The sequence below is a fragment of the Alligator mississippiensis genome, chromosome 1, assembly GCF_030867095.1.
Source record: "Alligator mississippiensis isolate rAllMis1 chromosome 1, rAllMis1, whole genome shotgun sequence".
Lineage (NCBI taxonomy): Eukaryota > Metazoa > Chordata > Crocodylia > Alligatoridae > Alligator > Alligator mississippiensis.
The window spans coordinates 348557475-348585065 of record NC_081824.1 but is presented as its reverse complement, the minus strand read 5'-3'; the positions used below and the strand labels follow the sequence as shown (position 1 = coordinate 348585065).

General features: G+C 42.2%; 1 protein-coding gene across 1 annotated transcript in view; it reads left to right on the top strand.

Moving 5' to 3' along the window:
* Positions 1 to 724: 724 nt before the first annotated feature.
* The window catches only part of ST6GAL2 (ST6 beta-galactoside alpha-2,6-sialyltransferase 2), a 75918-nt gene continuing 49051 nt past the window's right edge, over positions 725 to 27591 (top strand). The window contains exon 1 of the mRNA XM_006278027.4: positions 725 to 924. The gene's annotated coding sequence lies outside the window, so the exon portion shown is untranslated. The remainder of the gene's footprint in view (positions 925 to 27591) is intronic.

The window sequence follows — 27591 nt, the reverse complement described above, 5'->3', positions numbered from 1 at the left end:
GCGGGCAGCAGGGGGCACGGAGGCGCAGCCCCCGCCCGCCTCCAGGGGCAGCCCGGCAGGGCGCGCACACGCAGGCTTCGGCATCCCTGCCGGGGGCACGCCCGTGTGTGCACATAGACGTGTGGGGCGTCTGGGCGCGCGTGTACGCCTCTATATGCGTGTGCATATGTGGCCCCCTTGCACGCGTGTGTATGTGGCACATGCGTGTGTGTGAATTGGGGCGGCACGAGCACGTGTGTGCAGGTGCGTGGCGGGCGCGCGCGTGCCTGTGGCACACGTGTGTGTGTGTGTGTGTGTGCGTGTGACACGTTTATGCGCACACGGGCGGCACGTCTGGGCGCGCTTGTAGCACGCGTGTGTATATGTGGCACATGGGTGTGCCTGTATATGCGTGTGCACATGTGGCACCCTCGCACGTGCGTGTATGTGGCACATGCGTGTGCGCGCGCGCGCGCGTGTGCAGGTGTTTGGCGGGCGCTCGCGTGCCTGTGGCACACGTGTGTGTGCCTGTGTAGCACGTGTGTGGCACATGCATGCGCGTGTGTGTGTGTGTCTGTGCGCGCGTGCGGGTCCCGCAGTTGCCAGAGCCCCCGAGCCGCCGGTGCCGGCACTGAGGGGGCGGTGGGGAGCCCGCGCCCCGCCCCCGCGCCGCCCCGCGCCGCCCCGCCCCTCCCCGAACAATGAGCCGGGGCAGCGCGGCGCCGAGCGCCCCCACCCCGGCCCGCACACGCGGCGGCGGCGGCTCCCGCGGCGGCAGCAGCAGCGGCGGCGGCGGGGCAGCCTCAGCATGTCCGCGCCCCGGGCCCAGCACCAGCGAGCGCCGCCCCCCGCTGGCCCCAGCCCCAGCTCCCGCTCGCAGCACCAGCACCAGCGGCTCCCGGCTCTCTAGGGCGGTGCGGAAGCGCCCTCCCCTCTCGCCTGGAGGTACCAGCCCTGCCCCTGCCCCGCAGGGAGCGCGGCCACAATGGCAAAGGCTTGCGGGGGTTTCAAGGGGCTCACACCCGTGGGGGGATGGAGCTGGGGCCCCGGGGTAGCAGCAGCCCCCTCCCCTCCCCTCCCCTCCCCTCCCCTCCGCGGGGCTTTGCAGGGCGCCGAGTTCGGGAGCTGCCCCCCGGGTGCGAGAGCGGAGAGGCTGCGATTGCTGCCGCCGTGTAGACTGCGCGCGCCTGGGATTGCACTGGCGGGGTCTGGGGTCTGCGCCCTTGGCCGGAATGAACCACCCTCTGCCCAGCCTTGGGGTCCTGGGATCCTTTGGTCGGGCGCTTTGTGTCCTAACAGCCTGCGAGTGCCTGAGTGTGCGAGTGAGCCCAGTGTATGCATGTGAGAGCGCATGTGAGTGAAAGTGAGCATGGGTTCAGGTGAGCGAATGAGTGGGAGCATGTGTGAGAGCATGTGCAAGTGAGCACAAACGAATGAAAGTGAGTGGGCATGCATGGCTAAGTGAGCATGGGTGTGTGCATGTGTGCACGTGTGTGTGAATGAGTGAGCATGCGCGTGCAAGTGAAGGAGTGTGTGCGTGTGTGTGTGAGCATGTGTGTGAAGGAGCGTGTGTGAATGAGTCAGTGTGAATGAATGAGTGTGTACACACATGAGAGCGTGCGTGTGTGCAGGAGTGAGCATGTGCATGTGAGTGCACACACATGAGTGAATGAGCATGTGCGTGACTGAGTGAGCATGAGTGAATGAGAGCAAGCATGTAAATGAGTCTGAGTGAGCATGTGTGTGTGTATGAGCATGCGAGTGAATTCAAGTGAGCATGGGGTGTGCATGAGTGAGCATGGTGTGTGTGTGAGTGAATGAGTCGGCATACGAGTAAGCATGAGGTGAGTGTGTGAGGATGGGTTGAGAGCATGTGAGTGAGTGTGTGAGTGAGTATGGGGGGGGTGCAAGTGTGTGTGTGTCCATGTGTGTGTGTTTAGCAGGACTTGCCCATTCTGAGAGCTGAATAGATCCGCTTGGAGCAGCAGTGCTTTCCAGGAATTTAAATGAGACCTTTTTTGCGGTTGCTTTCCAAGGCTCTTCCATTCGCCTTTATGTTTGTTTTCTCAGGTTGAACTTCAGACCGCCAGTTAGGTGGTTGGACTTTGCCTTGTAATCTTGTCAAAGGGGGACAGAAAAAGCTTCCTTGTAATAGGAAAAAGTTGATCCTTTCTGTGAAATCTGTAAAATGATTATATATTTTATCAGGAACTTGCATCTGTAATAACTTTCAACTCAGACACAGCCAGCTCCCTCTGTATCTTCTCTAGCTTATGATGATAACTAGCTTCTGTCTTATTAGGGAAAAACACTCTCAGTTGATTCCCTGTCCAAATAGTTTATTTACTTACATGGTTTAAGATGTACTAATTTAACTCTCTCACATATTGCAGGGGAGGGGCAATGTTAACTAATGGGAGGGGCAGCGGCAACCTAATGGCTTTCAATCTAATCTTCAGTTTTAAGTCACTCAACTTTCTAAACTTGGCTTGTTTTCATTCCAAAGGTCAGACTGTGTCCGAACCTAAAACACAATTTTCCCCCCCAAAGCTTGAGCAAAAAAAAGAAAAAAATACAGTTCAGCTGGTTTTGATAATAGTGTGTTCAGTGGAGGTCAATGTTTTCCTCTCTCTGAAGCTAAAATTCCTGCAGATTTTTTAGCAGCTCATTCCTGTCAGTAATTGGGGTTTGCAAACTGAAATTCAACTTTAAAACTGGCCCTCTGTCAGAAGAGGCGGCTTTTGAGTTTTCTGATAAAAAATGTATTTGACTGAAAGTCATGAGTGAGTGTGCACCCTGTTAAGTGCACCTTTTTTGCTAAGACCATAAATCGTACAGTTGTGTTGTACATGCAGGAGTAAATGGCTAGCTCATCTGTGAAATGAGAAGGCTGCGTCTTGTGGCCAATTAGGAGGGCCTTCCTTGGCAGGGGTCTGCTTCACCCACCCAGGAAGAACTCTGGTGAAGACATAAATGTTCCTGGTAAAGGTTGCTTCTGAAATGTAAATGGCAAGATAGGGATCTTAGTGAGAGCTGCTATGGGTTTTGCAAGGTTTGTAGGAAGAAGCATCCTGTGATGCACCTGTGCAGCTGGCCTGTGGTGGTAGGTCAGATGTTTTCTCTTGTGGTCCATATGTTCATAAGACAGGTTTTATAAATGCATTGCAACAGAACTGATATGTAAAATTACTTCTGGAGTGTTTTACCCTTTCCCCCTTGTTTTTTTCCCCTTGAAAAATGGAGAAAATTATGTATTGCCAGAGAATTCAATTATAAAATGTTCTTAGAGAATGTTGAGATTACACATCTAGGTGCTCAAGTAAGAAAATGTTAAAAGAAACCTTCCTTAACTAGCTTGCTGGCAGGAAAATTGTGAAAATGTTCACATGTCTTGTGTTATGCAGCATATCACATTCATTTAGGAGCAGAATAAAATCTGCATATCCATTTTTCTGACTTTTTAAAATTGTTTCTCATACATAGTTATTTTCTTTTATGCCCTACCCCCACCCCTTTACAGAATCTGACCTTTATTCTTGTTTAGTAGAAGTGAGAAATGGTGCAGTTCAATAAAATCAGAGAAACCATATGGTTATCTAGGTTAGCGTCCTGAATAGAGTTACTAAATAGTTACACCAATAGTATGCCCTGGATTTTTATCAGTGCATGCTTGCTAATAATCCAAGCTTGTCCAATTTCAAGATGTTTCTGTTAACTCCATAAGAGTCCACTCATTCTCTTACCCACTTTAAATTGTGGTGTAGGGCAGGGGTTCCCAAATTGGTACATGTACCCCTGGGGTATGCAGTTTGGGGGAGGGGGAGAATGGGGGAGAAACTGTGTAATGGATTTCATTTTCATTCTAATAAGTGGCATGTAAGGGGTTAAACTATTAAATGTATGGTGGTAGGGGTATGCAGGCAGCTGGTAAATCTGGAAGGGAGTACACAATAAGAAAAAGCTTGGGAGCATCTGGTGTAGAATTTGCAGAGCGCCTGCTAGTGATCTGTAGAGGTAGACAATACTGTCTCTGGTACTGGCTCTCTCTCCTTGTGTTACCTATTAATGGTATTATGAGAAAATAAATATTTTTTGGCATATTAAGTGTCCATATAAACAATTTTTGTAGTTGCTGTTGGGATGTATTTACAAATTATGGGGGCAGAGGGGCATGCTAATGGAGCTCAACAGAGATTGCAAATCGAGGGAAGGTTGTCAGTGAGGCAGTTGGCACTTTGAAAAAGTTGTGATGACTCTCATGCCACAATAACTGCAACATGGGCGTTAGGTTTTCATTCAGAATACAGAATGCCTGGTTTTGCTATTGCTTTTGCAGTGCAGTTACAGAGTCTATTTTGCTGAATTAGGCTGTTGAGCCTCCTCTTGAATAAAGGTATTCTCTTAAATAGCATGTCCTGATATTACTTTTTTTTGCATGTTTAATGTGTATTAAAAAATTGTGACTAATGTTGAAAGTAGTGACTGAAAAATAAACTAAAACAAGATACATTTTTCTTGAATCATTTCCTTATTGTTGTAAAATATTAGGCTGCCTATAACTTGAGTATAATTGTAGCAGTAAATGGTTTATTAGGCACCGTCTGACCTTTTGTCATGTTTAATTGCTTAGTGCAGTTGACTGTGTGCAGTATTCTGCAAAAATAATTGCTCTGACTTATCTGAACACGGTTATTTTTAGAGCAGCTGTGTACATGTTTCTACTCTGAACTTTATACCTTTAAGGGCCTGTTCTGAATTCATGCCCCTTGCATTTTGTATTTTATGTAGCTGAAAAAGTCACCTAATGTGGTTTTTGTGGGTTGTGCTAACTGAAAGCAATGTTTTGAATCCAATTACATACTATATATCTAGGGCTCTGTTAAAATTCTGCAGTTAGAAACAATCTCTATTAAAATATTGGCACAGATAATCAATTATGAAACTTAAAAGTTATGAGCTACGTGAGTTAAAGTGAGTGTTTCATTCATAGATGATGAGTATTTTGAAAGTATCTTTGAAAATGCTTTAGATAGTGCATAGAGACACAAGAGGAAGTGCTGTCTGTGTGCTAAAGAGCTTACAGTCAAAAACCCTGTAAACATATGTATAGGTATTATTTATAAAATGTATTCTGTCTCCCCACAAATAGAACTATGTTGCTGTGTTCAAAACTTAGCACATGTATAAATGTTTATATAATACAATATGAAGAAGTAAATTATATTACTATGTTAAATCTGAGTGACAATGTACAAAACGAAATTTTATTTTTTGAATCTTTGAAAACATTAACATTATAATTTGGCTCCAGCTGGAATTTATAAAAGAGAGTTTCTTTTCTGACAAATGATTAGTGGTGATTCTTTAACAAAAAATATTTTTAATTTGGAAAAATCAAATTATTTTAGTCAAATTGGATTTTTTAAAAGACTTGTAGACAAATTTAGTTATGAATTTGCAACCACTAGATTGAAGTTAAAGGGTATCATAATGCTTATGTTGCAGTGTTGTGATGGTTCAAGAAATATATGACAGTGTTTGGGTATCCAGGTTGTAGCCGTATTGGTCTAGAGGAAAAGGCAATCGGGACTCTTAGAGATGATATGTTTTATTAGACCAACAAGGTTTTTGCAAAAAAAAAATTCTTTATTAAAGAATTAAATAATTTTTTTTGCAAAAATCTTGTTGGTCTAATATAATTTCTACTGTGAGTCCTGACAGTGTTTGGGTTTTTTGTTTGTGCTTTTTAAATATGTGATATCTTTTATTGGACCAACTATATAATTGGGAGGGAAGTCATTTGTATAAACTGGCAAAGCAATTTTAATGTGTTTGGGCAGATGTATGTTTTTGGAGTTAAATGTCAGGGTGTTCTTGATGAGGGCCCTTGACCTTGGAGCTTGTTCTTTGCAGTTGCTTTGACAGTCACTGTTTACTGGCCTTGAAAGGGCTATTTAAGGCTAGTCACTTTTTAGAAGCCCAACTTGAGCAAAGCTGAAGGCCTCTAAAGAATTCCTTAAGAGCTGAGTGTGTGCAGCATTTTACCTTACAGTACCATGCTCAAGAAGATGTGGCCTTTTTTACCTTCTAGTTCCTTTAAAGATGTGTCCTTATCATCAGTGTTTTGTTACATTTTTGTAAACTTCCCTTGTGCTTCAAGGAAGGAGGTATTTAATACCTAGACAGAAAATAAATGTTTGTGTGCCTTCACAGGTGCCACCACAGTAGGATTCATAACACTTCCTATACTCCCATGTTTTAGTATATTAAATCAGTGATTCTCAACCAGGGTGATGCATGATCCTGTTAGGGCTGTTACGCTGCATGGCCCCTGTATGAGGAGGTAAATGCCCTCCTTCCCCATCTGGCACCCTGCATCTGCCCCAGCTACTTGAGCGATGTCTGAAGCTGCTTATCTGGGAACTGCTGCCTCTACTGGTTTTCCCACCTTCATACCTCCAGGCAGGCTCCTAGCAGTGTGCTCTGCTGCCAGCAGGTGGGTGGATGCATGGACCAAACTGCACTTTGCAATCCAGCCTGTGCTCTCCATTCCTTCCATGTTCCCAGGACTGGGTGGAGAGGCTGTAGGGGTGCTTGCTGTTGTATGAAACCCTGCAGGAGCAGCTTCAGTGAGTGTTGTCCTTGCCCCTTGAGGTCTGGACCAGGGATGAGGAAGGTGTGAGGTGTGAAAAGGGCAGGGCATGGCAGGGTGAGATCCGGCCTTGCTGCCCTTAAGTAGCACCAGTTAGATCACTGATTCTCAATTTTTCTAGCCTCAAGGCTCTTCATATCTCTTCTGAGTTTAGATACATATCAGTGATTTTTCAACTGCTGGGATGCTACAAAGTTCAGAAAAGTTATGGGAGGGATGTCTTGAGGCTAAAAAGGTTGAGAACCACTTTAAACACAGTAAGCACTGTTCTTCAAGGGCTTGATTCAAAGTCTGTTGAAGCAAATGGAAAGACTCTGAGCTTTAAAGATTGGGAATTGGGTGGACTGTTGTCCCTGTAATGTGGAAGTTTCTAGATGACCATGCAGAATATACATGCCATTGTTGTGCCTGCATCCATCATTTGAAGGGATCCATGAGCCACACCATGGAGGGGATTTTGGGGATTATAGCTGAAACTTTGTGAATTCAGTAGCCATCTGTGCCTGTGCAGAGGTGCAGAGACTTTGATGGTTTCTGAAACTGGTGATCAGATCAGCTTTTAGAGTTTCCTGAGCTTGCAAAGTATAGGAAGATGATTTCTGTTTCTCCAACCTCCCTTTACTAAACTTGTTTGTTGGAGCTTGGCAGAGGATTTTCCCCTTAGTAAGTCTTTTGAAAGATAATTTTTGCTTTGATTACTTTAAAACTAGGTGTAAACAAAAGCTTTGATCCCGTACAGGAAAACTTGCAGGTTATCTTGGATAGTATACTTGCAAGGTGTTTTGACCATTAGTATAGTGTTCCACAATATACTTTTAAGTGTAGAGCTCCTTTTTCTTCAGTACAATAACAACACACTTCTAAATCCATTTTTTTCAGTCCAACATCTGTTTTATTTTAATCAAGATTTAAATCCTGTGATTTTTTTTTTTTAATGCCTTAAAATAAAACTAGTTCATTTCTGTCTCTGATAGGACCCTGCTTTGCATGACCCTGAGTTATGGGATTTAATCATGATCAGTTTAGTAAAATAAGCATGGGTGCACACAACTGGATATAAAAGTAACAAGGACTTGCTTTATAAACCTTGTTAAAGAGGCCAGTATACAACTAAAGAGATGCTAGTTTTAAAAAAATGCCCAAATACAGCACAAATTCAGCAAGATAGTAGCTATCTTAGAATTCGCAACATAAAGTGGGGTTGGATAGCTCATGTGACTGGTAACAAGATATGGAGCCTTTCACCTTTACCCTGTCACTTTGAACCAGGCTTGGAAACAAATGAAAGTTGTTACCATCTGACAGCTGCTTGATGGCCTGTGAAATGTGGACTCAAGTTCCTAATAGACAGGTTTCCATATCACAGAACCTGCCGCCACTGTTGGAGTAAGCAAACCAGCCCCCCCCCTCCTTATAAGGCTCCGCAATAATTGGTCAATAATTGCATCAGCTGTCTTCGTACTGTCTAGTATTGGTCCTGCCAGTTCAGCATTTCCAATGTCTCTGGAATCTGAATTATCAGTTATCAGTAAACTCATCTAGAAGTCAATGTCAAGTTGTAATAAATCAGTTATAAACAATAAGTCCTTCATAACTACAAGAAATAGTCTGACTTTAAACTTACCTGAAATAATAAATTGATACCCAGTTATCTTGAAAACATACATACTTTGTAAAGGATATGTTTGCAAAAAAACAAATATGTGTTTAGGATAGTTGCCAAGGTTCTTTGGGTAAATCTGACATCTTTTATTAGACCATCTTTTATAGTTGGAAAATTTCTTCTTTCAGGTACAAACACTCTTTGTCAGTCTGAGGAAGCATCTCTATCTATACACCTGAAACATGTAGGATAGTTGCCATGTTTTTTCTCAAGCAGTTGTGGAATATTTACCATGCTGTATATTATGGACTGAGGAGTCTATAAGCCATGTAATACACTATCCAAAGTTTGTTGACGTTAGTGGAAGATCTTCTATTGATATGTGGGCTTTGGATCAGACTGCTTGACTTTTTTAGATGCATTTGTATTCTGCCTACAAGTTGTTGTCAGTCGCAAACAACAAACTTGGGAGGTAAGAAATAAATACCTTTAAAAACATAAATGAGTTAGGATATGTTTTGCTATATCCTTTATATTCAATGAGCTTTGTATACAAAGAGTGTTACAATGTTTAGAATGAAAATAGGTGTTTTGCAAATCGCAATAAATGTTTATGATATAATTTCTACAAAGCCATGTTTCAGTAATCATCCTTGTTCACTGATCATTCTTTTTGTTCTACAAGCTATATTTCAACTACTCGCATGAAATAGTTTACAGTAGCTAAATTTCTTAACTAGATATACATGTTTTATAATAAAAATGGATAGTGGCAAATTTGAAATTTATCTTAGTTATTTTATGGTACATAGCAGGCAGGTTTAGGGCCATACTTATGCATGTTCCTTAAATAAATTTTCTGTTAATAAAAAAGGGCTTGTTTTGTGTGGTGCTTTTTTGTTTTTACTACGTATGCCCAAATAATTTTTTATTACAATATGACCAAATAATTGGCTTAGTGTTCATGATTTGCTTGACTTTAAGTGAGTTGTCAGCTCCTTCCTTCATAATCTTCTACTTTTTAGAGTTTATAATGCACCCATGCAAATCAGTGCTTGACTGAAATCTGGTTAAAAAAAAATCTTAGATGGAAAAAATAATTCCTTGAATTGAGTTTTAGTATAGCTTAAGTATAGAGCGCTTCTCTCTCTCTCTCTCTCTCTTCCCCCTCCCCTTACACATACACATCTCTCAGCTACTTTAGACTCAAAACATTTAAAAGGCAAAGGTGCATTAAAAGGTCCTGTTTTTTCATTATTTTGACAAACCTTGAAAAGTACTTTCTGTGCTTACACAAAGATTATGTTTTCAAAATACTTCTTAAAGATTTTGTGTGCTGAAACACATATTTGCACAAATAATTGTAACCTGGTTTAGAAAGTATCCTGGAGCAACAAACCTGCCAGTGGGCCTTATGCCATGATCAATACATTTGCAGAAATAGATTCCTAGCCAAGTTTACAATCCAAGTATCAAGGAGGGCTAAAGCTGTTGGGGCCCTATGTGAGTTTGCAGCATTAAGGAGGCATAAGAGGTCTTGCCAACCCTTCAATACTGCCTGCATTTACTAACCATAGTTCTGTCCCACCATGCACCCTGAGGGTTCATGGCAGGCACATAGCATGCCATCTTTGGAAGTGTGTTAGGAAGGCATGCTGGACTCTCTGCGGATCACTGCCACATGGGTGGTTTCTCTAATAATTGACTGAGCCCTGAGTGTTGTCTTGAGACAAGTGTTTAAGTTAGTTAACTGTTGTGTTTTACCTTAAATGCTTAATATGTCTGCACCCCTGGAACAAAATGGCTGGGAATGTACAGAGTTGATTAAGAAATACAAAATGATTTTGTGCTGCTCTTGCCCCTTAGGAAAATCATATGAATTTTGTGGCTTTTATGTCTGCATCATAACTGTTAATGTTGTTTAAGTTTAGGGATTTACAATAATGTAGGGGTTTTCTGATAGTGTGGAGTCTGGCTGCCTACAACAGCCTTTTGTTTTTGAGGAGGAAGATTCAATACAAAGAATGTGTCGTTCTTAAAAGGCGCTTTTGTGCACGATCAGTGTTTGGTAAATGAAGACGCTTTGAAGTCTATTTCTTCTCGATGCACTCTCATAACTCCTATTAATGGGAGTCATGCATGTGTGCATCTCCAAAAGAATGTGTCTCTTTGTTAACTATAGTATTTTCTGTGCTAAAATGTACTTCACGGAGAAGCCTTTTTTATGCGAGAAATGTCCTAGGGTTTCCATCACCCATCAACTGAGGGGCTTTATATTTTCTAGACAACTCAGTTGGCGATCATTGCTGTCAAAGGAAGTGACAAGTATAGAAGGGAATTCTTGAACTTAGTTTTCTGTATTGGTTTTTTTGTCAACAAATGCACAAGACTAACAGTTTTTTCTTTATGAAAACCAACATTTTTTGGAAGCTGTACTAACAAGGCACTCTTTGCAAGGAATCAATTCCTGCTGTACAGGTGTTTCTTGGTTTATCCAGGCTCCATCTTCATGGAAAACTAATTGCATCTTGAGGTCTCCTTAAGTGGTTTTGCTGCATTGCAGTTTAATGAAGAGATTTGTTTTTGTTGTTATTATTGTTATTGTTATTACTTTGGTCTGGGATTTTAATATGCTTAATAACTTTATAAATCCTTGTAGAACTCCCCAGTTATGCAGGAGCTTGTGGAAAGGTTGTTATTGGGGAAGCATTTGTGTGACATGCAGAACTGGAAAATGGGAGCAGAGACTGAAGGAGAAAGGTGGAGGAAGATGCCACAAGATAAGAAAGGAGGACTTTAGCTAGAAGGTGACAGTCAGTCTGGAATTGAGGGAGTTCTTACTAAGCCAACAGTGCATGTAAGCACAACTGAAGTAGAGCTTTGTCAATCCTTGTGTGCTCTGTGAAGTGTGAAGCTCCTTTATCGTGGAGCTTTATAGGCTCCTTGGGTTGGGGACTGGGGTTATGACTATGGAGCCAGTAGCCTGAGTCAGGGAAGATCTTGAGTGCGTGGAGGTGTTTTGGTCCTGGCAAGGCTCATAATAAGCACTATAGGAACATTTGTATCTGGCTTGGGGAAAAGTTGGTTCTGTATGGAACTGGTGAAGTCTGATCCTAAACCTTTTTGTGCCTAAGGGAAGAGGACTAAGCCTTTTATTCTGCATCTCCTAAACATCATGTATATTGATGAGTTGACAAGGTGGCCTGTGTGGGTCAGATGAGCTTTCCTGCAGTAAATACAAGCCAGCATCCATTGTTACAAGCCATCACAACATCAACTGTGTGCCCAAATCCACTCTTGCTAATAAAATAGCTTAAAACCAACGAAAGGCACCAGTGTTCACCAAGCCATATTAAAAGCAAATTCAGAGTTTCTAAAGCTTAGCCATTATTAAGTTATGACGAGCCAAAAAAAATTAGGAAACTGTCCAAGAAATGAAGAACACCTCACTTTTTTTGGATCTCTCATATCTTCAGAATGCCATAATCAATTTGCCTCAAACTGTCCAGAAAAAAGCTTTTCTTGGCGCACATCTGTGAAATTTTGTGGGGCCAGGTTTCACTTTGGTGAACTTAGGAAGCTCAGAATTGGAGGTTGTAATGGAAAACTTCTGTGGGGAAGGAAGTGATTAGCATCTCTCCATAACAAATAGTTCTACCTACTGTATTCGATCCTTTTCCCTTAACAGATAGCTGTATTTTTAGAATGATTGATTACCCACTACTGTTTCTTGTTCATGTTAGTTGTGTTACTACTTTCACTACTATTTTTTTTTTAATTTAAAAAAGGGTGTAGGGATTCATGATGGTGGTGATCTGTAGTCAGATTTTGCTTGGCTATTTTACTAGCATATTGTTGTGGTGGGAAGGAACCTTCAGTTAAGCACAATTACAGTCCCTGTACTGACATATTACTGGATTCCCTTCACTCCTGCAATACTAGCCCTGGCACTGACAGAGTGTGTTTGTGGTGGTGGTTTCATTAAAAATTGGAATAGATAGCTTACTATGAATTTATGCTGCTGCTGTTTCTCCTTTCTTGTGCTTTGGTTGGGGGGCCTGGGGGAGGGAGTCATATTCTGGTCCAGTTATGCTTTTTGTCACTCCCCCAGGGGAGAGGTGTTTCATGCCTGAATATCATCTTGTCCTGCAGGGGTTCCCTAGGGGTTCACTCTTCTTGCCTCACTGGGAAGGCACAGCAGGTGGCAATAGCTCCTAGGCTTTGGAGGTTGTGCTTACCTAATATGCCCTTGGACTGCTCTTTATATTGCCTGAGATGTTTAGTTGCCATCTGCATGCTTCAGAGAAAAATAAGCCAAAGGCAAAGGAATCGTGCATGGGACACTTAGGGGTCTTTAAGTTCTCATTATTTAAAAAATAATTAATTTATCTTGACCATGTTCCTGCAAAGGTGAAAAAGGGGCTGATACAGATGGCAAGTGGGATGTCCTAAGGAACACCATAGCAAAGACCTGAGAGTCTGCTGAGTTACAGTAGGATGCCCTGGTTTAGGCCTCAAAAGGTGTGGGTGAAGTCTCTAACCAAATGAAATACATGGGTATATGCCTATGGCATGCAGGGTCTTTATTATTAGGAGTTTTAAAAAGGCCAACAGAGCCAGTAAAAAATCAATCTGCCGAATTATAGACGGCCAATGTAAAGAGTGCAGGGTGGGTGTAATGTGATCACAGTTACTGAAACCCATGAGCAAATATACCACTACATTCTGTAAAAGCCGCAGGCAATACAGAGGCTCTGCTGGAAGCTTTAGGACCAAGGAATTACAATAATTAAGCCTTGCAGTCGCTAGGGATATGTTGCTGTTGCAAGGTCGCTGTGAGATAAATAAGGGCATAGTTTGAGCAGACTGCAACTGAAAATATACTTTTGCATCCCATCTGGTACAAGCATTTTTATTTAAAAAACATTATGTTTGAAAGTGATGTGAAGGTCCTTTACTTGATGTTTGGTCCTGTTACTCTGAGTAACTCCTCTGGTAAGCAGGGACACCAAGGAAGAGGAGATTGTCTCATAATGATGAATTGTGTCATCTTAAAATCAAGGCAGAGAGAATTCTGCCACATTTAGCTGGCATACATGCATTTGTCTAGGTCTGAAACCGGTCAGACAGGGTCGACAGAACAGGAGCTCTAGATAGCTGTGAATTATTGCTGCTGACATTCTTCCTTATTTCTAAAGAAGCCTGCAAGAAGTCCTTGACTGAATAGCTGGATATGCAGCATCTATTCTGTTGCAGTTGTCTTCTGCCACTAACTGATTCCTGCTGTGTATGAAACTAAAGGAAGGCCTCACATACCAATGGCATGTTTAGTCACCAGTAGAGAACCAATTGCTAATTGGGAACTTCAGAGGGATTCTGCATGACCACAATGGCCAAGGGATTGGCTGAGATTTAAAATCGGCAAGAAAGCTAACTGTTATTCCTGCAATAATTTGTATTCATCTATTGATAGTGCCATTGTTCTCTCCATTATGCTTCTGGATTTGCTTTCTTATTTACTGCAGAATCATTAGGAGGTCTGAACTTTAAAAAAAAAAAAATCAAAGTAAACCCCATTAAAGTTGATATTTTTCTTTAATTGCTAGCTTTGATTTAATATCTTTCAAGTAAATGAGGTGTGAAGATTAACAACCGGGATGTGATTCAGCTCTGAAACAAGTACTACAGCAATTAAATGGATGCTAATCAGTTCTTCAGAAGTAGATTGCACATGTCCCTGGCATGACTTCAAAATGCACCTGGTGAAAGGATGTGAAAGGGCAAGGGGCCTTCCCTACTATATTAACATGGAGATTAAGTTAAGCATTACCCCCATATGCAGTGAGCCTTCCTCTAGGGTTCCCCAGGATCAATCATCAAACAGAGATACCATTTACTCCTGCCCCACCCCTACTTTCCCTTCTGTTTTTATTGGCAAGGTTAGCTAAGGGAAGGTTGCCCCTCTGCCATTCTAACCTCCTTCTGATGTGGTGTGATATCACATCAGCCTCAGCAGGAGCTTATGACTTCAAGGCATAAAGTAACACTGACTTCCTAATTCTGGTCTGCTAAACAAAACTGAGTTCTATTTTTCTTCTTTGAAGTGCAGTACTTTAAAAATCAAAACACTTTCCTATCTGTGGCTAAGGCTGCAGAGGAAGAAAATAGCAAGTGCGTGTGTGAAGTAGTCAAGGAAATGTCAAATGCTTTGGAAACAAACAAACTTGAATGAAAATTTCATAACAGTAAGGACAGCTGTGTCAAAGCTTATGGCTTCAGTAACTGGTTTACTGGTATTTCCATGGCAGATATGGTTAGGAATAATGCTTCTCAGGGACTTTGAAATTAAAGGAAGCCATTCTGGAAAGAAGGTTTTGGAAATAGCATGCAACTTTAAATATTGTCACTGGTGGACTTAACACAATTGAAGGGTTGTCTGCAATCAGAAAGGACTGGTCTTTAACCCTGTTGATCTCTTCCTGTGTTTCTGTGTTCCAGTGAAATGCTAGGCTGACAGTAGAAAGGGTGAGTGAAAGAAGATGATGGAATTAAGCACCATAGCGTTAGTAATGTTAGATTCATGCTTCTGTGAAACCAGTGTATCAACAGAGTCATTTTCCAAATCCTCTGATCCTCAAGTCAAGCAAAATTAACTTTGAACTAAAGACACCAACATCCGCCCTCCTTAAAACAATGTGCTTGGCAGCAAGCTGATATATTAGAACTCACATAAGCTTGGATTGTGAGACTCCTGGAAAGGAAACTGTATCTGTTACCTGCTGCTGAAAAATGCTGGCTCCTCAACAGCATGCCCTGGGGCATGTTCTATTTAAGTGTTTTGAAAATATGTGATTATGCTTCATATGCTTGTCCAGATTCTATATCCTTATGGAGACAGCGACATTTACAGTATCTGCAGGCTGGAATATTTCTTTTGCTCTTGCTTTTAATGGTTATCTCCGTTTACTGAAAACTTTAAGCAGAAACCCCAGCCTGACAATACTATGAAAGGTTTGACACACACCAGCTGTTACCTATGCATGGTAATAATGTTAGAGAAGCCTCAAAAAACCCCTAACATTTGCATTTGCTTTGACTACTGTGCAGACTACTCCTTTAATTTGTCTTTGAATGCATTATGGAACTAAGTTGGCTCACTCCATCAAAAATTATTTAGACCTGTGGGACACTTGTAATTGGGAAATAATTAGTAAATAAGTCCAATGAACATAGTCCATTGAGAATTGTAAAAGCTTATAGGGCAGGATTCATGAAACACTCTATCAAATCCTAACAATTAAACTTTCTAGAATTATCACTATTGGGTGTGATAAATCTATTTTGGTGTAAATTGGTCCCCTGTCAGTAATTTTTCTCTTTGTTTTTTAAAAGCAATCATAGAATATATTTCAAAATATCTGCAAAAATGGTTCATGCATGGGAGGAAGTGGGAAATTCTTTCAAAGACAATGGTAAATATTGACCAGACTCGGAGACTAGATTTGTAAAAGTGAAGGTGAAGGGTATGATGATTCTGCAGTCGCTTCTTGTGTGTAATAGTAACTGAAGATACTAGGAGTGCTTTGTGCAGAAAGAATATACCTTGGCTGTACAGTTGGCAGCCTGCAGGGCATGTGCCACTCTCAAAGAGTCAGTATGTGGTTTGTGGGCTTCTGCCTGGCAGTTAATCCCATTTTCCTTCCCGTCCTCAAGTTGTTCCTGTCCCAGCAGCCAGGAGGGGGCTGGAGAGTACCTGAACTGTGTGGGAGGCAAAGGAGGGAGCCAGGCTCCTTATGGTGGATTGGGTGGTGCATGCAGCCGGGAGAGCAGGGGAAGTTGTTGCACTCACAGCCTTGAGGGGGAGGGAGAGAGGGCTGCCTGAGCTGAGCAGCTGGTGCGGTTGGGGGGAAGCCAAATGGGTACCCACATGGTCTGCGGCCCTCCTGTGCAGCCCACATCTGCCTGGAATTTGGATATCCCTGGACTACAGGAATAGGCCCCAGATGGAATAGTGTGAAAAAGGAAACTAACTTTAAATTATGCTCCTTTAGGCTGTCATACAATAACACATGTAAGCATGTTCTAGTTTAGCAGAAGCTGAGCTGTATTTGTTTCCTTATATTGAAGCTAATGGGGTTACTTACTTGTGTGAGTAAGATTTGTTTAATCTGAAGTTTGTGGAACTGGGCCTTTTTATAATTATAAAAATATGGTAAACTGAACCAAAACGTAGGCAACTTCTGACTCTGCATGGTCCACAGGACAGTTGTTCAGTTCTTTATTTTCCCCCAAATACTACTTATGGTTAGAAATTACAGTATTACTATTGATTCTATCTTTATAAAATAACTAATGAGATTTTATTGTATTGCTAACCTGGAATAATTCTGAAAAGATGCTGGGGCCATGTGAACACAAGCAGATTAAATGCCTTCCCTGAGGAACTGTATGCTTTGATAATCTGAGTCTCTCTTCCTCCCTTAGCAAAGATTTATTACATTTAAAAGCAGGATTCATATTTAATGCTGTTTTGTTTATTTTTAGAATAAGCAATTCTTATATTTTATAGTGTAGCTGTAAGTAATAAATAAAATGAAGTATAAGTTGAAGTTTAACAAAGTATACATTTGTGATACGTAACTTTCACTGCATTCTCATTTCATTAATTCTAAATAGGCTTCCCAGTCATTGATTTGAACAAGCAAGATTTTGCTGAACAGCCTCACACCCAGGCATAGAGTGACACAAGAATAATGCTTATATACCTTACCTCTTCCTACATTATGTACCAGACTGTTTTACAATGCCTTGTTCCTATGTTGAAAAAGCTGAATCTTGGGCGCATCTACAAGAGACACTTTGCTTGACATTAGAACTAATTACTGTGCGGTGAACGTCACCATCTACATGTGCAGGCGCTTACTGCACAGTAATTTGCTCTAATCCCGAGTAAATTTGCGACCTGTAAATACAGGTCGCAAATTTACTCGGGAGTAATTACTATGCAGTATGGCATGTGTAGATGGCCGACGAGGAGCATTTGCATGCGTAGACATGCCCCTTGAATATGACATGTAAGACGACAGAAGATTAGAGTAAGACTCTGAGTGTCACTCAATAGCATGGGTGACTGGGTGACTGATGCCTTCTGATACTGGGGGGGGGGGGGCATCACCAGGGGATATCCAGGGTTCAAAAAAAAAACTGCAGAAAAAAATCCGAAGCAGCGCACCCTCGGGCTCTTTAGCATGTGCTGCTAAAGAGTGGAGGTGAGCTGCTTGAAGCTATGCTACAGTGCCAATCAGACTGTGCCTGGCAGGATTGCCATGGCTACAGCCCCGGAAGGCCCCCCAGGACTGCAGGTAGGGCAGCTGGGGCCAGCATAGTGCTAACTAGGGCTATGCGAAATTTCTCCGGGCGTTTCATTTCAACGCTGTTTTGACTCATTTCAAGCTCGAAACAGCAGAATTGAAACGACGTGAAAGGCTTCCAAACAGCCTCGAAATGAAACGAGGGCACTCAAAACATTTTGAAAGTTTTGAAACGTTTTGAGTTTTGAAGCTGGGCTTGCTTGCAGGGACACAGAAACTAAGGAGAGGGAGGGGGAAGAAGTGGGAAGGACTGCTCTGGTATTGACAGGTATAACTGGGCAGTGACTGTCATCCTTTCCTGAGGTTCCTTCCAATCCCAGTTCTTCTTGAAACTTGACAGACTTTGTGGCCTCAGCAGGGGCTACTCTCCCTGCTGTTTTCATTCAGATCAGGCAATAAATGACAAAATTATAGGCATTTTTGTGATTTTTCCCATTATAGCCTCTGGGTGAAATGTCGAAACAGTTTCGATGAAACAAAAAGGAACAGTGCTTCAAAATGAAACAAAAAGTTGAAATGAAACTGTCCCTTTGAAACAGCGAAATGGAAGTCGAAACCAAATGGTGCTGTTTTGCACAGCCCTAGTGCTGGCCCCAGCCGCCCCTACGCCATCCGGGGCAACTTGCTGCACATGAAAGCGCATGTGGCATGGGCATTCCCTGGGGACAAGAAGGGGTGGCCGCTACTTGTCCCCACAGAACCAAAAATTCATGCATGTCTTGATGCACCCTTGGTGTCTAAAAGTACTAAAAAATGGATTGAAAAGCTTCCCCCAAGATCTGTTTTGGATACAGATGATTCTTTGTACAAGGCAAATCGATTCATAAACATACCTTGACAAAATAACTGGCCACGGAGAAATGGAAAACTATTCCAAGCATACATGGATGCCTAAGGAATCAACCCCTCTAAAATCAAATCCCTTGGGCATTTAGTTTTCAGGTTGTATTGATAACCTTCCACTGACTGACTGACTGAAAAACTGGTTAGTTGTTTTGCTTGTTTTGGCTAATTTGTAAGGCTGGAACAACGAGGAGCTGAAGGCAGGGACTAAAACCTCGTTGTGTTAAGCACTGTAAAAACATATAACAAAAGATGGGCACTGCCTGATGCTGTTTAAGAAAAATGAGAGCATCAATAGAGGCAGGCATTGATCTACTCATATAGGGGAGGAGGACCCAGAAGAGTGGAGCCCTAGGGGAGGTATAAAATAGAACGTATAGCACCTTGTTGCCAGACCCCACAGCAGCAGTTTTTCCTTCCTGTGGAAAATGTTTTTGGCACAATTTTACTTGCCCATGGCTACTCAGAGGAGGAATAAGTGGAGGAATTTGAATGAAGGGAATAATATTCTTGTGTGTGATAATAACTGCAGATAAAGGGAGTGCTATGCTATGTACAGAAAGACTACAGCAGGACTGGTCAGCTGGTGGCCTGTAGGCTTCCAGGTGACCCCCAAAGGGTTAACATGTGGTTCACAGGCTCCCACCTAGCAGCCATACACCCCACTGCTCCTCAGTTTGCTTCTGCCCCTGTACAAATTTGCAAATTGTGCACCTAATCCCATCATCCAGGAGTAGGCTGGAATGCCCAACCTGCATGTGTGACAAAGAAGGGATCTGGTATTGCCACTTCTTGTCTGCAAAACAGAGATCCAGTGTTTCAGAGGTATACTAAAATCATTTTAGGAAGTGTGGGACAATTTTTATTATTGAATAATGAGTGTAGAGGAATATATTATATGTAAATCAATTGCTGATAGAGTTCAAAGTCAGTATTTAAATTGAGCCTTCTCTCTAGAGGGAAGGCCATGCAAACCACTTGAAAAGAAATATGTTTCCTGTTTAACAGATTTGTCTACATTTGCATGTTGCTCTAAAATTATAGCTTGGCCCTGATTCTGGTCTAAATTATGTTGGTCTAATTTGGAGGCATGAAAATTGGATAAAGCTAGTGTGAGTGCAGAATTGGATCCTTTCATTTTATAGCACAAATGATTATTTGTACTGTTCTTGCAACCCAAATATCCCTTGCAACTCCAAAATGCTCTCATTTATACCAGTGATGTTGCATCAAAACTTTTAAAGATCCAGGTTTTTTTTTACCCCACTGTCTTGTGTCTTGGACTGTCTATTTGGACTTATGCAAAATAAGTGTAAAGAGCCTAATAGATTGGAATGTAACATTGTACATCCACCATGACCAGTTGTAAATGACTGACTGCAAAAGGTACAAAGCTATAAAAATCAGATTGATAGTCTTCATTTAATTGAAAAGATTGCTCATACTGTTTGAATGTTGGTGGTTCTTAGACATCCTAGATTGCTGCAACATTTTTGAAAAGGTGGCATTAAAGGTGGATTGCAGTGATGGGCACAGGGCTATGTACAAGTGCATCCCTTAAAAGAGATCTTTATCTTGATCAAAAGTAGAAAATATCTCAGCCATCAATGGAACAATGCCAAAATGGAGAAAATGACACATTAGTGCCACTTCATTTTGTTTTGCAGAATTAAGCCAGTGGAGCAATGGTCTCAAGTTGCAGGAAGGAAAGTTTAGGTTCGATATTAGGAAAAACTTCCTCATGAGGAGGGTAGTAAAGCCCTGGAACAGGTACCCAGAGAGGTTGTGGAATCTCCATCCTTGGAAGTTTTTAAGACCTGGCTAGACAGGGTCTTGGCTGGGATCATCTAATTGGGGCTGGTCCTGCTTTGAGCAGGGGTTGGACTAAATGACCCCCTGAGGTCCCTTCCAACCCTAATTTTCTATGATTCTATGATCTTGACTAGTGTTGATGGGCTCGTCGCCATCAATATAGTCATAAATATTATAGTATATTTTTAAGTATGCAAAAGAAAAAGAGAGTGTGCCAGCACAGGAAATTTTTTCTTTTTTTTTAATACTGTGAATATAAAACCAGCCAAATGGATTTTGTCTGTTAGTTTGGCAAACTTTTTCTCAAGAGAGAACCTATTATTCTATCTGTCTAGGTAGATCAAAATAAGTTTATAGAGGAGATGTTATATGGGTGCATGTGTGATGAATATGTAAATAAAACAATAATAGTAATAAGGAGGTAGCTTCAAATGCTATTTTATAATTAAATCAATTATTGACCAATTAAAGGGTAAATCAGACTTGCTTTACATATTTTCTGAGTGTAAATGAAGAACTATCAAAAACATTACTGCCTTAAAAATGAAAAATCAAACTATTTCTTCTTGAATTTGAGATGCACATTAACTAAGTATTTGTAACATTTAAGTAACTTTTGGAACCGTGCTTTCTGTGCTCATGTGATTTTGACCATAAATATTCCATCTTTCAGGAAGCAGTTCAGATGGCTGTTCTGCACTGTGATTATACTTATGTTAAGAGAGAGTAAATAGCAGCTATGAACATTTTATAGGGTAAAAAATACTTTTCTTCTAACCTTGCCAACAGCAGAAATAAAATGAGCTATTTGATACCAAGTGTAGAATTGCATGAAGACTGTATTATATGTTGTGGCCTTAGTCTTGTGTGCAGTCACTGAGGTTTGTGTAATTTAGTGAGACTGTAATGGCTTGTGTTATCAACTTTTCTTAAAGAGGAACTTGAAGAATTTCTTTTCTCTTTCTAATTGTGTTTCTGCAAGTACAGTATCAAAAGCTGCTCCTAAAATTATTGTGATTGAAACTTTTTTTCCTTACATTTTATTAAACATTGAATGGGCCGTTCATTTCTCTGCCTCTCTCTGTCTTGTTGCAGTGCCACACAGAAGGTTCCTGCAGTCATGCTTGGTTAAACATGACGTCAGAATAGAGGCGCGTGCTGCTTTGAACTGTAGTTCTGCAGAAGAAAAGGAATTCATTCATTCTTCTAAATTGAAAGGAGTGGGCAGGGAGGAATTGGTTCCATAGAAAATCAGAGTGGGTTGAAAATAGGTAATGGTTTCCTGCTTGTTCTCTAAATTATTGGTCATACTGTGCCAATGCACTTTTATTTTAGAACTTCCTCTCTCTTCTACACTTACCGCTGGGGTCTATTAACACCCCCATAGTGGCTTATGAGAAAAATAGACATAAGCACTCTAGTTATAGGCAGACAGTCCATTGCAGAAGATTTGCTTCAGGGAGGAAACCTAGTCAACAGAACAGTAGGGATCCTGGGGGCGTACTTCTGCCACCAGGAACGCTGTTCCCTAATGGATTCCCTCTTCTCATATACATGATTTGAAGGGAGCCGAGCAGCAACTCCCTGGGGTAGTCAGCCCGTTGGAACCAGCGGGAAGAGGCCACTTAGTCCTGTAGCTCATCCAATTCTAGACTTTAACATGAAGAGTTTTGTCCTCGGGCAGAAGAATATAGGGGAGTGACTGCCTCTTCAAATAACAGAGGATGAAAGATGTAAACTAAAATTTCATAGGGTAGGGCCCAGCACTTAGGAGCAACAGGAAATTCTCTCTTCCCTTCCCACCTTATCCAACAGGTGACAATGCCTGTAGAACAGGGAAAAACTTTGAGCTCCATTATGCTTCTCCCCCATTTCCAACAGGACAGTTTCCTGATATCTGTAACACTGGCTGTACTTGTCCATGTAGAGGGAGGGAGGTGTTGTCTGGCTCTTCACCCTAATCTATGTTGTGAGCATCTTCTCGTGGTTCATTTGTCCTTTTCTCCATCCTCTACTCTCAACATGCCTCCCTCTTTCTAACTTTTATCTATGTATTCCCTTTCCCCTGCTATTCCTTTTCTTTCCACTGTGACTTTTCTTTCCACTGTGCCTCCACATTAAAAATAAATAACTTAGTAATAGGGGTATGAATTAAGAGAAGAAACTGTGTTAACAAAACACACGACCATCAGCATGATTGCTTCACTTATATCTTTGGCCTTTATCTTCACCCTTTGTTTTAGCTTGCCTTTTAGATTTATGATCTTTGTGCTTTCCTGCCTCTGTATAGCATCTGGCTCAATGGCACCCTGATGCTAATCAGGCCCTCTGGGAACTACTGCAATAAAAATAATAAACAATAATAATAATCTTAGTTTCAATTCAGAGTGAGCATGAGGGAATCACAAATGTACAAGCGCAGACTACACAAAGTTGCGAGCTCCTTCAGGGCCTGAGGTTAATGGAAGGATTTGTGTGCAAGGACTGCCCGCATGAGTAGGGGTTGCAGGTGCTGGCCACTAGGATGCACACTTGCATAGTGGATGCAATTGGCAGAATAGGGTTCACCAGGTTTAAGTTCATTTTGCAGTTTTCTTGAGATAACTGATATTTTCAGCAGCTGCATATTGCTGCTAACAGCTTCTGACTTTCTCCATTGCTTAGACAAATAACGTGCTGTGATCCAGCAACATTACTAGATATCATATATATTTTCCAGGAGATAATGGCAATAGAATGTCTAGGATGGATTCTTGGCCCTACTGTGTCTTTTTTGTGCTTCTGTGGCAGCCGAGAGGTGACAAAAAAGTTTCGAAAATAGACAGAAGGGGAATTACCTTCTGAAGGGGGGCTACAGGTGGTGTAAAGCTGCCATAACAGCCTTTGTGTCACCTGCTACAGTCCTTCCAACTGTAGAAGGCACATTTGGTAGGGTGGGGATGACAGTCAGTGTTCACTGCTGTAGCCATCCGGCTTTTGCAGAGCAACCTGTAGGACCAGCTATCAGCTGTTGTCAGCCTTCAAGGCTGCTCTCAAGTTCTGCCAGGCTCTGATCGGCTGTCTGCTACCCTTGTGTTGGCAGCATGTAAATGTAAAAACTGCTTAACAAGTACCTTTTCCCCTATCCTCAGATGAGTTGATTACAGATCTGGCATACTTGAAAATCAAGCCCTCTTTTTCTGATTTGAGAATTCAGGAGGTGATTTACAGGGAGTATTTTCTGCATTGTGTGTATAATGCTATTTACTCCATTTCTGTCATGTTCCCTCTCAAACAGAAGAGTTCCCAAAATGATAATGGGAGTATGAATATGAAAAAAAGAGATGGTTTGCCCTTTGTTGAGTTTATGGTGATGAACAGAAACTTAGGGTGAAATCCTTAGATAAAATCCTTTGCTTTAATGTCATTAGAGGGTTGCGAGTCTCTGATGCGACTGTTTTTGAGATCAGCCAGAAGGGAGCTGATAGATGCAGTCTAGAGGTGGGCCAGTTCATCTGTTCACCATAGTTTGTTCTGTCACTAGATGACATGAAGATTTTTCCATACAATCTACATGTGGCAGCAAAGCATGGGTACGGTTTTCCCAGCAGCTACTAGTCTATTGACTTGCAAGTAGAGCAGTCTCTGCTTTGGAATCTGCATTTTGAGGCTCCTGGATTAGAAATTCCTGGTAGTTTGGCTTCAACATCAAGTAGTTGGAGTGAGATGGGAGGGGAGAAGATACTGAAGGCATAGAGCTTCCATTTGGATGACACTAGCCTCCCACTGCAACCCAGAGATTTTATGCAACCAAACTCTACTGTCCTATGGAATAATATAGGGCAAGTTCCTTGGCAGAAGCCTCCTCAAGCTGGCCTCAAGCTGCAGGATTGCCAGCTCTTGGTGACTTTTACTGAGTGTCTTGTGCTGACTTTTGTAAAATCCCAGCTGCCGGAAGTGGGTTATCATTGCAACCCTTCACCCTCCATTTTTTAATTGACTGTTTAAGTTTTTAGTAGAGAAATCTAGCAAGTAAGCCCTGTAACTGTCCCACTTATATATAGTATTCTTTATACCCTCCCCATGATGGCAGATAAGAACCCCCAGACAGTTTGCTTTTAAAATGTCATGATTTAAGAGGCCTGTCTTATACTTACTGGCAATGTGAGGCTAGGCAGCATTGCCTCCTACAGTCTAGATACAAATATTGAAAAAGCTTCAGGTGCAATTGATTTAAGTTATGCAGTTTTCTGTGAGCAGCGTAGTCCCTCACTGTCTCCTCATTAACAAGCTAAGGAAATATAGGCTAGGGCTAGATACAGACGTTCAAAAAAGTCTGAGGTGGAATAGATCCAAGTTAATATGGTTTTCTGTAAGCAGCATAGTTTAGATCGGTAGCGAACACAGCATATATACACATTTTAGTGGTAGGGGAACAAATTTAGACCACGTTCCATCATTTTTAAACTAGTCTGTATGCGCCAAACTTATTTTCTGGTACAGGTATAGACTGGTTCTTTGTGCTGAACTTATGTTCTGCTATGGGTACAGACCAGTTTCTGATCACTTAACGCTAAAAGTATAAAGTCTGTGCCTGGCCACAGTGTCTGCCTGCAGGGGGCACTCTGGTCTAACGTTTGCATTATAATTTTGTAGGTCGGCTGGCACTGCATTATTAGATGTTCTTGTTTTTTAAGTGATTGCTTTACGTTGCCACAAAAACCTCCCTACTGAATACAGTTGACTTCTCTGACAGATCATGATTAAAGAAGGAGGCTAGATTTGATTGAGACTGTCCAAAAGAGGTTAGTTAATTAGGAGGCCTAATCACAGCCAGTAGACAAGTGCCTGTGCAATAAACAGACTAATGAGCATCTTCTGGCTGCCACAACTCTCCACAGGTTTGTCTTTCTGCTGCTGCTTATTCTGTATGGCTTGCATAGCAGAAGTGATGTGATATTGTAATTTGGTACCTCCCACACTAACGGAAAAACTAAAAGCGTTTCTCTCTTCCCCCCCTTCCCCCCCCCTCCGAAATGCAAACTTCAGTTGTTTTGTCTTATGCCAGAGGTTTCTTGATACCAGCACTTTAGCTGCCTAAGATAGAAACTGTCTAAAAATATTTGCTATATACTTGGGCCACATAAGCTTTCCATCAAATATGCTCTTGTCTGATTCTCAGCATCCTGGGAACGCTGCTCACAACTAGCATTCACTGCCATGAATAACCCTGAGGTGACCTTCTCACAGTGGAACTGAAACCAAGAATAACCTTATTTAACATAACAGTGCACAGCTTAGAACATCAACTTGAACCATCCTGACCTCTTCGCTCCTGGGGTCTATGCAAATTAACTTAACAATAAACCATCTTGAGGGGGGAAAAAGATTGCTCCAAAGGAACAGAAAATCTCTCCCATCTCTTCTCATTCAATAAATAGCCAGGAGGCCTTAGTTCAGAAAAATTTAAAAGTGCCTCTTGTTAAAAAACCCTGGGCTATACATCTGAGAGAACAACAGTTAGTTGAATTTTAACAGGTTATAGATCTATTTCTTGTAGGCTGATGTTTTCCTTGTGGGGGAAAAAAAAGGCTTTGTTTAATTTTGATTGAGTATTTCCTAGAAATGTCTAAAAACATTATAGAGACGGTAATATAAACTGTTTGTTTGTAGTTTTAAAGCTAAATAAATGCCACTGCCCCCATCCCCCACCCCATCTTTTGACTAGTTTCAGCAGAATTTGTAGAAAGCAACAACAACAAAAAGTCCAGATGGTAGTGGATACCAAGGTCAGCTAATCACCAGCAGGGGAGATGTGGCAAAATAAGGGGTTCAGCCACAGGAGTTAAAAAGGTCTGCTATTACCTTCACTGAACAACAGATTGGTGTATTTCTAAGTACAGGGTCAATTATGCTAATCTTACTGTAGGTAGCATGAGGGGTTTTGTTGTTGGGCTTTTTTTAACGGTGCAAGTGGTCTCATTTTGTATGAATTAAGGAATTTGCGGGTGAGGGAAGAGGTGGCACAGTTAGATGCAAAGAAAAGAAATAAGGTTATTTGGAAATGGCTATTGCCATTGGAAATAGCTTGTACAGCTTGAGAATTTTATGCAATGATACACATACATACATGAGAGAGAATTTGTTCTAGAGTAATCAAAGGATATCTAATATTTCAGTCAGTCTAACTTATTATAGTATATAAGTCTATTGTTTAGGGTTACCATATTTTCAGTTTCAAAAAGAGGACACCTGTTGGGGTGGGAGGCCAATGATATGCTGGTGCCCTGCCCATGACATTGCCCTTCGCTCTCAGGCCCCAACCCACCCAGCTCTGTTGCTGCCCCTCACTCCTGACCCACAGTACCCCTCCCTCCTGGGCCATGCTGGTGTCCCTCCCTCCCAACCCACAGCCACCTGGAGCTGCCAGTGCCCGGCACTCTCAAGCCACAGTCCCGTCTCCCCCCCCCCCCCGTGCCCTTCACTCCCAAGTCACAGCCCCCCCTGCAGTGCTGCCGATGCCCCTTGCTGCTGACCCACAGCCCCCTGCTCCCCCCAGCCCTGCAGCATCTCTTGACCACCCTACCCCTGCAAGCAGTGGCACCGGCCCTGCTGCTGCCAACCTGGCCACGCAGCTCCCCGTGGCTCCCAAAGAGCTCCTGCCCGCTTCCTCCACTGGAAGGGCCGGTGCCTTCCCCCTACCCTCCAGCCCTAGTACCTGCTGCAGCTCCAGCACCTGGACAGCTTCCCCCAGTGCCCACAGGCACCCTCCCTCCCCACAGGCATCCTCCCTCCCCACCATGCACCTATCCCCTCCACACATACACACCCCACATAGACCCCCCCCCCCATACAGTCCCCAAGCCCTGGCCCTCCAACCTCAGCTTCTCATAGACTTACCTGCTTTTGACTGCTGGGGTTGCTCCTACCACTCTGCTTGGCTGTGTGCCAGCCACGTGTGTGTGCACACACACGCATGTGGCAGCCCCTGCCTCCAGTTACCCTTCCTCTGCTCCCCACAGCCTCAAGCAGCTCCTTGCTAGGACAAGCTGGGAAGTGTCCAAAAAAACTTGAATGCTGAGCAGACCAAAATCCTGGACACTTTTTCATATTTTAAAAAAAAACCCTCCTAGATGGAGATCAGAAGACCCAAAAAGAGGACGTGTCTGAGAAAATCTGGACGTATGGTAACCCTGCTATTATTTGGGTTTTATGTTTGTTTGTTTTTTGTCTCCATTAAACATTTCTTGTGGTTAACTTGGTCTACATTACAAAATTTTGTTATGCCAGCACAACTTCTTGTCCGTGCCCAAACCACTTACACAGTGGCAGAACCTTCCTTTCTCCTAATA